We start from the raw sequence: 12,711 nt of genomic DNA, 5'->3' as shown, positions 1-12,711 counted from the left end.
ACGGATTATCAGCTTTGTGACCTCAGGCAAGTCACTTCTATGTGCTTCAATTTCTTCATACATGAAAAGAAAGAAAAGATATGGATAAGGAGTAAATATCACTCATACAGATCCTTAATGTTCTATCATCATCCTTCTTGTGAAACTGAAAACTAAATATACACTCCTTTAATTAATAAAGGAGGGCACAATGTTGACATCTGATCTACGACAAAGGAACCAAAACCATATAATGGAGAAAAGAAAACCTCTTCAACAAACAGTGTTAAGAAAACTGGACAGTTGGGAAAGCTATCAAGGGGTGGGATATGGAGGTTGGGTGGTGGGAATCGTGTGGAGTTGTACCCCTCCTACCCTATGGTTTTGTTAATTTATCCTTTCTTAAATAAAAAATAAATTTAAAAAAAAAAGAAAAAGAAAACTCGACAGTCATATGTGAAAAAAATTACATTAGACCATCACTTAGTACCATATACAAAAATTAACTCAAAATGGATTAAAGAGTTGGATATTATACCTGAGATTACAAAATACGTAGAAGCAAATATAGGTAATACACTCCAAGATCTTGACATTACAGATGCATTTTGGAGATGCAACCTGATTGGGAAGGGAAAATAAAGTAAGAGTAAGCAAATGCCTGTACATAAAATTCAAAAAGCTTTTACACATCAAAAGACACTACCCCAAAAATAAAAAGGCAATCTAGCAATTGGGAAAAGATATTTCTTTTTTTTTAATTTTTAAAAAATCTTTATTTTTTTATTTTGAATAGAGACAGAAAGAGGGGAGGGGGAAATAGTGCGGGAGAGAGACAGAGAGACACCTGCAGACCTACTTCACCATTCATGAAGCTTTCCCCCTTCAGGTGGGGACCAGATCCTTATGCACTGTAATGTGTGCACTTAACCAGGTGTGCCACGGCCTGACCCCAGGAAAAGACATTTCACAGCATACAGCCAACAAGGGTTTGTGGTTTTATATTATGTCCATATTATATTATGTCCATATTTTATATTGGGTATATTATATATACCCAAAATATATTTTTTAAAAAATCATAGGGCTAGGGAGACAGCGGAATGGTTATGCAAAAAGGCATTCATACCTGAGGCTCTGAGTTTGCAGACTAAACCCCAGGCATCACTATATGCCAGAGCTAAGCAGTGTACTGATAAGAGAAGAAGGAGGATTAGGAGAAGGGGGGAGGGGGAGAAAAAAGAATGAAAGAGAAAGAAAGAAGGAATTCAGAGTTCAACTAAAAACCAAGCAGTCCAATAAAAAAGTGAGAAAGAAGGAGTCGGGTGGTAGCCCAGCGGGCTAAGCGCATGTGGCACAAAGCGCAAGGACCGGCATAACAATCCGGTTCGAGCCCCCGACTCCCCACCTGCAGTGGTCGCTTCACAAGGGGTGAAGCAGGTCTGCAGGTGTCTATCATTCTCTCCTCCTCTCTGTCTTCAACTTCTCTCTCCATTTCTCTCTCTCCTATCCAACAACAACAACAATAACAATAAAAGCAACAAGGGAAATTAAATAAATAAATATTTTTTAAATTATTTTTTAAAAAATGAGAAAGAAATATTTGAATAGACATATCTCCAAAGATATGTACAGATGGTTCACAGACATATTGGCGGAAAAATGTTCAGCATCATTTACTACTAAGGAAATACAAATTAAAACCACAAGATATCACTTCACACTGATGAGAATAGCTTACATCAAAAAGAATGGAAAAGACTGTTGGTGAAGATGTAAAGAAAAGGGGACTCTGGTATACAGTTGGTGGGAATGTAAGCTGGTGTAGCCTCTATGGAAGACAGTAGGAAGATTCCTTTAAAAATTAAAAGGAAGGGAGTCGGGCGTTAGTGCAGCAGGTAACCGCAGGTGGCGCAAAGCGCAAGGACCAGCATAAGGATCTCGTTTGAGCCCCCGGCTCCCTACCTGCAGGGGAGTCACTTCACAGGCGGTGAAGCAGGTCTACAGGTGTCTATCTTTCTCTTCCCCTCTCTGTCTTCCCCCTTCTCTCTCCATTTCTCTCTGTCCTATCCAGCAATGACGACAACAATAATAACTACAACAATAATAAAAAAAGGCAACAAAATGGAATAAATAAATAAATAAATATTTTTTAAAAAGAAGAAGATGGCTCATTAAAAAAATTAAAAGGAAACTCCTTAGAATCCTCCACTACAGGGCCAAGTGGTGGCATACCTGGTTAGGTGCACAAATTATAGTACACAAGGACCCAGGTTCAAGCCCCTGGTCCCCACGCACAGGACAAAAGCTTTACAAGTGAAGCAGGGCTGCCAGTGTCTGTCTCTCTCTCTCTCTATCTCCTCCTCCTCTTTCATTTTCTCTGTCTCTGTGCAATAATAAATAAATAAAATAGTTAAAAAAATAATCCTGCAATACCACACCTAGGCATATATTTGAAGGGTATGAAAATATAATTTGAAATGATACATTTATCCCTGTATTCATAGTTGCACTATTCACAAAGCCAAAACATGGAGTCAACCTAAATATCCATCAATAAATGACTAGATAAAGATACTGTGGAGCAGTAGTCTGGGAAATAGTGCAGTGGATAAAGTGTTGAATTCTATAGCATGAATTTCTGTGTTCAATCCCAGACAGCATATGTACCGAGTGATATCTAGTTGCCTTTCTTTCTGTCTTGCTCTTCCTTTTTTCCTTCTTTCTTTCCTTTTTATGTTTTATATTATTTTTTATTTTATATATTTTTATTTTAGATAGAAACAGATAGGCAGGAAGGGAGAGAGAGAGGTGGGGGGAGAGAGAGAGAGAGAGAAAGCTGCAGCACTGTTTCACCATTCATGAAGCTTCTTGCCTATAGGTGGGAACCAGGGTTCTTACATACTGTAATGTATGTGCCCTACCAGGTGCTCCAATTCCTGGTCCTTGGTTCTCTTTCTCTCTTAACTGGCCTCTTATCAATAAATAAATAGGGGCTGGGTGGTGGTACACTAGGTTGATTGAATATGTTACATGCAGAAGGAAGCAGGTTCAAGCCTCCAGTTCTCACCTGCAGAGGGAAAGTTTCATGAGTGGTAAAGCAGTTTCAAGTCTTTCTCTCTCCCTTTCTATATCCCCTTTCCCTCTCAATTTTTCTTTGTTTCTATCCACTAAGTAATAAATTAATTAAATTAAAAGTTTTCAATAAATAAGTCCTCCTATCTATGGCCATCTTATTTTGATAAGGGGGTCCAAAAACATCAAGTTTGAAAAGAGAGCCTATTCAACAACCGTGCTGGGGAAATTGGTTTGAAACATGCAGAAGAATGAAACCGGACCACCACATTTCATCATATACAAAAGTAAATTCCAGGTGAATCAAAGACTTAGACGTTAGGCTAGAAACCATCAAACACTTAGAGGAAAATATAGACAGAAGTCTCTTCAATATAAATTTTCATAACTTCTTGGCCAATTCAAATGCAATTGCAAGAAAAAACAAAAGCGGAAATAGACCAATGGGACTATATCACACATTGTAACATGTACACTCATCCAGATGGGCCACCGTCTACTCGCTCATCATGGCATATTTAAAGCATGAAATTTTGACTTCATTTGACTATAAGTTCTTTGAGCATAAGAATTAGATTATATTCATCTTGGTAGTCATACTGCCTGAGCCATAACAGGTATTATCAATATTGCTTCAATAAATTGACATGATTAGAAATATAGGACTTTCTTGTTGTTAAAGCTTTCATGTTTCCTACTTAAGCAACTTATTCGCTGACAGTTAAGCTTGATGAAATGACCAACCTCTAGAGGTCCCAGAGACTCAGGGTCCTTCTAGGGTTACCAAGGTTACAACATCAGCATTCTCCACAACAGCATCCTGCATTGGGCCTTAGGAGGAGTTTTGTTGTTTTTTTTAAATTTCTTTATTGGAGGATTAATGGTTTATAGTCAATAGTAAATACAATAGTTTGTACATGCATAATGTTTCCCAGTTTCCCACATAACAATACAACCCCCATTAGGTCCTCCTCTGCCATCATGTTCCAAGACTTCCTGGTGGTGGTGGGAGGGGAAAAGGGAAGGTTCAACTCTAGGAGGAGTTTTCTTGGAGTAGAAAGATAATAAAATCCTCCTGCTGTCAACACTGACTTGGGACTAGTTAAACCCCTCACCTAATCACTACTTTAGAAAGCTATTTCTATTTTTCAAATTGTATCTATCTATCTATCTATCTATCTATTTATTTATTTATGAGAAGGATAGGAGGAGAGAAAAAGAACCAAACACCATTCTGGTACATGTGCTGCAAGCACTGAACTTAACCTCATGCTTGAGTCCAACCCTCTATCCACTATGCCACCTCCCGGACCACAAAAGCTATTTCTATATTAAAGATTGTAGTTAAGAACTTTATGTTTTATTTGTTTGTTTATAGACAGAGAGGCAGAGAAAGAATGAAAAGGCCTCTTTCAGTACAGTGGAGGCTGGGCTTGCATCTGAGTTGTGCACATGGCAAAGCAGCACAATTTCCAGGTAAGCTATTTCTTTTTTTAAAAAAAAATATTTTTTTATTTATTCCCTTTTGTTGCCCTTGTTTTACTGTTGTAGTGATTGATGTCATCATTGTTAGATAGGACAGAGAGAAATGGAGAGAGGAGGGGAAGAAAGATAACTGTGAAGTGACTCTCCTGCAGGTGGGGACCGGGCTCCAACCAGGATCCTTAAGTTGGTCCTTGCGCTTTGCAGCTCGAACCGGAAGCGCTTTGCACACCTGCGCTTAACCCGCTGTGCTACCGCACGACTTCCTTCCAAGTAAGCTATTTCATCAGCCCTTATGGTTATTGATGGGGCTCAGTGCCTGCACTACAAATCCACTGTTCCTGCTGGCCATATTTTCCATTTTGTTGCCCTTGTTATTGTTATTGTTATTATTGTTGGATAGGACAGAGAGAAATCGAGAGAGGAGGGAAAAACAGAGGTGGGAGAGAAAGACACCTGCAGACCTGCTTCACCGCCCTTGAAGAAATTGCCCTGTAAGTGGGCTTGAACCAGGATCCTTGCGCTTTGCGCCATGTGCGCATAACCCGTTGTGCTACTGCCCAGCCCCCATCGTTAAGAATTTTAACAAAGTTTCTCCCATGAACATGAAGTATTCTGGGATCTCTCTCCTGCACAGTCTTCTCTATGACCAGATTTATAAGGAACCTAGTGAAATACTGTACTCAGAACCTAGACACAACACAATATTGCTGGTAGGACAACTGGTTTGACTTTGTGAAATAGTTTTATGGGTATTTTACTCTAGTATCTTACTTTCCAGTCAAAAAAAAAAAAAGAAGGATATGTGAACAAGCTAACTTTAGGGTCAGTCTAGCTGGAGCCTATCCTCGACCTGCTTTAAACCTAAACAGCACCAGCAACATGTGATTTTCTAGTCTAAAAGGTCACAGTAACAGGAAGTGAATCCAAAGCTCTGGTCCAAGGAGATCTTCCTAACTGCTGTTTTGTGTTTGAGTTTTTATTCTCTCCTAGTTTGTTCACAATTAACTTGTAAATCTTAGTTTGAACTGATAGCTTCATGAACAGAAATAATGAAACATAGAGACCAATTATAAGAATTGTGTGCTCTTGCAGCCTTTCCTTGGAAGATTCTTCAAATTAAGCTACTGGCCACATTACTTTGTGACTCAGTGTAGACTATAGAAGAAGAATGATTTACCAAATAAACCTTTTCTTTTCTTTTTCCTGGTGCTTCATTTAACTGGCTAATGCCTCCAATTTAGCCACTACAATGATATTATCCTTTTAATGAATAATGGTGCAATCCTTTCGTGATGGCAGTAACTGGAATTACGTAGTATTTTAAAGCCACCACAAATACTTGCTAATTTTTCCTCTGCAAATATTCAAATCATATTAAAAATGAATGAGTGTAATTCTTTTTTTTTCCAGAATCTTAATTCCTTTATCTATCATAATTCCCAAGAGTAATAAATAAGCAAATTAGCAGTATTAACAAAAATGTCATTCTCAGTAAAATTTACAGAATATCATTCCCTGGAGCAAAATGTTTTCAAATGCTTTATTTGCCAACTTTGTTAATGGAAAACTTTGTGGTCTGGATTAGCAAATTTAACATAATTGAGATACACACACGGAGTCATTTTTAACCAAGTAACTATTTATGTGATTTATAAAATAGTAATAGTGTCTTATTACTTATATTTATAAAATAATAGTTGTCTACCCTCAGGGACACAAAGATATTTTTAAGTTAGTGGCAAAAAGCCAATATACTAGCACTTTTTTTCCCTGCAATTATACTAATTGCTGAGACCTTCTCTTTCCTGATATTTAACAAAAGAACTTTGACGAGTTTTAAGAGTTTGCCCACTACAGACCATAAGCAGCAATAAGCCAAGACTTAAATTTCCAATTCCAAAGACTTCAGATGTAGTTTCCTTTTTAAGTTGATCTTAGAGAAAGATAATTTTTTTTCATGCCGGGCTCACACTAGCATAAAATGTATTAGTTGACCCTAGTGAATGAAAGTTTTAATGAAGTTGCAGAATAAGAAGTTACTCTTACATTACTTTTGTTCCTTTTAGGAATTATTTCTTGTCATTGTGGAAATAAATGATGAACACCTGAATGAGAAAAAGCTACTTATTTAAAGCTTTCTATAGCTAGAATCTGCTAGCATCACTTTTAAATAAATCAAAGGTAGGGAATGCCATAGGAAAGAAGGATGAATTTTATTTTAAGTATAGGTGCTTCTATATGATTTGCAGTTTTATTATTCAGTAATAAGTGATAATATGTACAGAATTTTAAAATTGAAAAATTAAAAAACATATATTCTTGGACTGGGTAAATAGTGTAGCAATTATACAAAGGACTTGTATTCTAGAGAGCCCTGTTTCAATCCCTAGTTCCACCTATAAATAACCTGAGCTGAACAGTGCACTGGCCAAAAAAATAAATAAATATAAAAATATACCTGGAAGGGCTGAGGACATAGCATAATAGTTATGCAGAAGACTTTCATGCCTGAGGCTCTGAAGTACCAGGTCAATCTTCACCACCACCATAAGCCAAGTTGAGCAGTGGTTTAGACCAATTCTCTCTCTCATTAATATATATATATATATATATATATATATATATGCATAAGGATATAAGCTAAGGTATTTAGTTTTATTTTAATGTTTTAATAGTAGATGTCCAGGTAAAAAAGTGATTTCACATACAGTTATTATAATTTAGGAGGGGACAAACTTGACACTTTTATTCTCAAAGTATCTTCTGTTTGTTTTTAGGTATTAGGTATTTTAGGAACTCATATATTAAGTTGTAATGGTTCTGAAACCTAATTTATTTGAGTTCTTGTTATCTCTGGTGCTTCACTGATCCAGACTAAATTTTTCAGTAAGAGAGAGAGAAAGACAGAGTCAGAAAGTGTCAAAAATTTCCCCAGTGCAGTGGGGGCTGGACTCAAAAATTGGGTCATCTGCACAGCAGAGCAGGCATCCTCCCAAATGAGCTATCTTGCCAGCTCAGTCATCCTAAAATTGTTGACAAGCAGAACCACATAAAAAGAACACAGAGATCCTTAGAAAAGGAGATTTTTACACTCTTGTTATTCTGGTCCTGGAATGATTACCGTCTCCAGCCATTTCATGGAGATGGCTGGACAGATTCTTTACATCTACATTTAGCAATGGAATTCTACTTAAGAGTTTAATGTGTTGCTATGACACTTCCAAAAGACTGTACATGTTACCATGTGCAAGGACCTGAGTTCAAGCCCCCAGTCCCCACCTGCAGGCTGGAAGATTCATGAGTGGTGAAACAGTGCTGCAGGTCGCTTTCTCTTTCCCTCTGTCTCCTTTCAATTTTTCTTAGTCTACATAAAAAGAGAGAGAGAAAAAAAAAACCATAAAAAAAGAGGGAGAAAGAGAATGCAATAGGATGTGAAAGTCAGCATTCAACAAGAAGGGACAGCAAAGCATTGCTAGACATTTAGGAAATGGCTAAGGATGAAATGATGGAAACTCAAAACGGAAAATCTGGGGAAAAGAAAGCAGGAATTCAGAACCGATGCAGGAGATACAGGTAAGTTTCAAGAAACTATGACTAATATCCTTAGAGTTGATATTGATATTAGAGTTGACATCAAGTGGAGAATATAAACAAAAAGCTAATAAAAATCTTCTTTAAAGTTATAAATTTGAAAACAAAGTTTAAAATTCAGTAGAATGGTCAGAAATAAGTCCAGAAAATTTCCCAGAAGAAAGAGAAAGTGGGTGGGTAAGACAAAAGACAAGCTATGAAGAAAATGAGAGGTTTGGTCAATGTGGGACACCAGAAAATAGGTATTTTCATAGGTGTCTTGCTATGCTTTGCTGTCTCCCCATGATGAAAGCTTAGCTGACTGGGAATTTCATATACTTAGGAGGGGTTTACTATGGGCCAGTATTCTTGAAGGGCAACATGGTTCCCTGCCTAATGGGGTTCACCGGGTAGTGTATGAGTCTTGCTATGTTTATAACTCATGTCAAAACCCAGTAGTAGATGGGAGGTGCTATCGTACTAGAAGAAGCTCCAGTGCTGTAGTATCTCTTCCTTTCTTGTTTCTCTGTTTGAGTGAAAAAGCTGTCTAGAATGGCAAAACTGAACATGTGTAAGGCCTTGGTTACCCAGGGTGATAGTGGTGATGTGAAGGGAGGCAAACAAGAACAGCTTTAGTTAGATACAACTCATATATCATTCAGTTCCCCTAGCTGAAGAATGACTGGTAATGTAATAGCAAAGGTGTGCACCTATCATCACTATCGACAGTCCTCTAGGCTGCAAAAATAGTGCCGTGGTGTAGCACAGGACTTGCAAGAACGAAGATACCAGAGCTGAGTGGTGTACTGTCATCAGTCTCTCTCTCAAAAATAAGTGGGGAGTTGGGCGGTAGCACAGTGGGTTAAGCACATGTGGCGCAAAGCGCAAGGACCATTGTAAGGATCCCGGTTCAAGTCCCCCCTTACCCCCCCCACCCCCCCCCCCCCCGGCTCCCCACCTGCTGGGGGGTCACTTGTGAAGTGAAGCAGGTCTGCAGGTGTCTATCTTTCCCCTTCTGTCTTCCTCTCCTCTCTCCATTTCTCTGTCCTATCCAATAACGACGACAACAATAATAACTACAAAAATAAAACAACAAGGGCAACGAAAGAGAATAAATAAATGTTTTTTAAAATTATTTAGGGAGTCAGGCTGTAGCACAGCGGGTTAAGCGCAGGTGGCGCAAAGCTCAAGGATCCCGGTTCGAACCCTTGGCTCCCCACCTGCCGGGGAGTTGCTTCACAAGCGGTGAAGCAGGTCTGCAGGTGTCTGTCTTTCTCTCCTCCTCTCTGTCTTCTCTTCTTCTCTCCATTTCTTTCTGTCCTATCCAACAGCAACGACAACAATAATAAATAAAAAACAATAAAACAACAAGGGCAACAAAAGGGAAAAAATACATATTTAAAAACTTAAAAAGAAAACATTATAAAAGTTATTTAAAAAATAAAATAAAATAAAATAAAATAAAAGCTCAAAGATCCCGGTTCGAACCCCTGGCTCCCCACCTGCCGGAGAATTGCTTCACAAGCGATGAAGCCGGTCTGCAGGTGTCTGTCTTTCTCTCCTCCTCTCTGTCTTCCCCTCTTCTCTCCATTTCTCTCTGTCCTATCCAACAGCAACAACAACAATAATAAATAAAAAACAATAAAACAACAAGGGCAACAAAAGGGAAAAATACATATTTAAAAACTTAAAAAAAGAAAACATTATAAAAATTATTTAAAAAATAAAATAAAAATAAGTAAACTTAAACACACAGAGCTAGAAAGATAGCTCAGTGTGTAGGGCACATGCCTTGTAATATGTGCAGTCCAGTTTTGAGCCCTGACCTCACATGAGAGCTACTGTGGCAGCAGAGGAAGCCCTGGTGCTATGGTGTACCCCCTCCTCCACACTTTATATCTCTGTCAGAATGAAAAAGCAACCTGGAATCAGGGAGATCTCACATGTCACAGGCCCCAGTTGTGCAGAAATACTAGTAAATTATATAGTAATTTTAAAAACCAAAACTTTGTGTGGCTTTGTCTGGGTTTTTAAAATATTATTTTCATTTTGTTTTTTTATTATCTTTATTTATTGGATAGAGACAGTCAGAAAAAATCAAAAGGGAAGCAGGTGATAGAGAGAGTGAGAGACAGAGAGACACCTGCAGCCCTGCTTCATCACTTGCAAAGCTTTGCCCCTGCAGGTGAAGACCATGCTTGAGCTGGGTCCTAGCACACTGTAATATGTGCACTCAACCAGGTGCACCAGCACCCGCCCCGTTTGTTCTGTTCATCTGGGGTTTAAATAAACGGGGTTTATTACATTGTAGGTTATTTAGGTACAGCAAAATAGGCAAAAGGGAGTCAAGTGGTGGTGCACCTGGTTCAGTACACATGTTACAATGTGCAAGGACCAGGGTTTGAATCCCTGGCCCCTACCTCTGGTGGGAAAGCTTCACGAGTAGTAAAGCAGGGCTGCAGGTGTCTCTCTTTCTCTCTCCCTCTCTATCTCTCCTCTCATGAGTAGTAAAGTAGGGCTGCAGGTATCTCTCTTTCTCTCTCCCTCTCTATCTCCCCTCCCCACTCAATTTCTGGCTGTCTCTATGCGATAAATAAAGATTTTTAAAAAATAGGCAAAGGGGCATAGATAGTCTAGTCATGATGGGTGGAATTCCCCGGGAGAAGGAGAGAGGTCAAGGGCTGCAGGAACTGAGAGCAACAGCAGAATGTAGTAGGAACAGAGAATAGCTGCCAGTACTGTGCTACACATGTCTGGATACATGTGTTTGGGCCTGGGGGGGGGGGGGAAGCAGCATGTTGGATCCTGGGGAGGAGAGCAGGCACCAAGAGAATGCAGGAAAAGAGAGAGAATTTCTGGCAGACACTCCCTTAAATGACTTATGCTCATCAGGCTGACATCAGCCATATGCTAATTATATCACAGTCCATTATTCCCACTGTGAGCTATATTTCCAATATATATATTTTTTAACTTCTTTCTTGTTCCTGTCCCATGGCCTCCAGCCTTATGTAGCCTCTAGTCTATTTTCTGTCTATAAATTTACCTAGTCTGGATATTTCATGTAAGTGGAAACATACCATTTGTAGTACTTTATAACCGACTACTTTCAAATGGCTTAACATTTTCAAAGGGCATCACGTTATAGCAGCTATCAGTGCTTCATCTCTTTTTATAGCTGAATAATAATTCATGGTGGATTGATTTCCACTTACTGGCTATTGTGTGGATTGCCGCTATAAACATTTGTGTACAAGTTTTCTGTAGACACGTTTTTCATTCTCTTTGATGATACCTCACAGCAGAATTATTGTGTCATATGGCAACTATATGTAACCATTTTTGAGAAACTGCCATTCCGGTTTCCAAGGTGGCTGCATCATTTTGTATTTCCACCAGTAATATGTGAGAATTCTGATCTCTCCACATCCTATAGAGATATACACCCAAATATTCCACTGTAGTTTCAATTTGCATTTTCTTGATGGCTCATCCAGACTTTATTCTGGACCTCCCAACTATAAGTATCTAGAGATGTTTTATTTCTAGAGATGTTCTTTATTTCTTTTAACTAGCTACAGTGCCTGGATTTTGGAGTAAGAAGAGAGTTGATAAGAGAGTAGTTCTGGGTCTCATGGACACATTTTCTCTCAAACTCATTTTTGTAGCTTTGTAGCTCACCACTATCTCCTCTTCCTCTGTGTCTGATGTCCAAAATCCAAAAGCCTCTGCTTCACCCCCACACCTCCCAACCACTCCCCATTAAAAAAACTCTTGCCTTTTGAAGAGGAGGTGAAAGTGATGGCCTATGTAAGCATGCGAGAACATAGCATCTGAGTTCTCCTTATCTAGGTAGTTAACCATTCTCTTGTTTTCATCTTCTTCCTTTCCACTACTGTATCTGGCTGCACCTCATCTTCAATGGCATCTGGAACTTCTATTTCTTTTTAATTGTTTTCATTAGTGATTTAATATTGATTTAAAAAATTATAAAATAATAGGTATAATTCTACACTGCTGCTACCACCTCTGTGTCCCATCCCCTCTACTGGAAACTGCAGTAGTTCTCCCAAAGTCATAGATATGGGTTGACTTGATCTCTATCACTACCTAGCAGTATCTATAGATTTTTTTGCCTATTTTTATATGATCCTGCCTTCACTTCCTCTCTAAGTCACACCAACACCTATTGCTACTAAGAGCCCTTCCTTTTTTTCTCTTCTCTCTCAGGTGAGAGAAACAGTATCTGACTTCTTCAGGTATTTTTCAGATTCACCCCCATCATATCAGTGATGGTATAAAAACTAGATTCCTGGTGACAGACATTTTGGGTCCTGATGGAATTAGGATTCAGAGCCTGTCGGTCATTTTCCCCTATCAACCCCTTTGGGAGTATGGACCAATTTTTTGATGGGGTGCAGAAGGTTTGGAAGTTCTGGCTTCTGTAATTGCTTCTCCGCTGGATGTGGGTGTTGGCGGGTTGATCCATTCCTCTAGCCTGTTTGTATATTTCCCTAGTGGGGTAGGGCACTGGAGAGGTGAAGTGGAACTTCTATTTCTTTAGTTCTTTATGAAAAGTATAGCTGCATTTTTCTGATGTAA

The sequence above is a fragment of the Erinaceus europaeus genome, chromosome 9, assembly GCF_950295315.1.
Source record: "Erinaceus europaeus chromosome 9, mEriEur2.1, whole genome shotgun sequence".
Taxonomy (NCBI): domain Eukaryota; kingdom Metazoa; phylum Chordata; class Mammalia; order Eulipotyphla; family Erinaceidae; genus Erinaceus; species Erinaceus europaeus.
The sequence above is the reverse complement of the archived record's forward strand: the minus strand, read 5'-3'. Positions refer to the sequence as shown.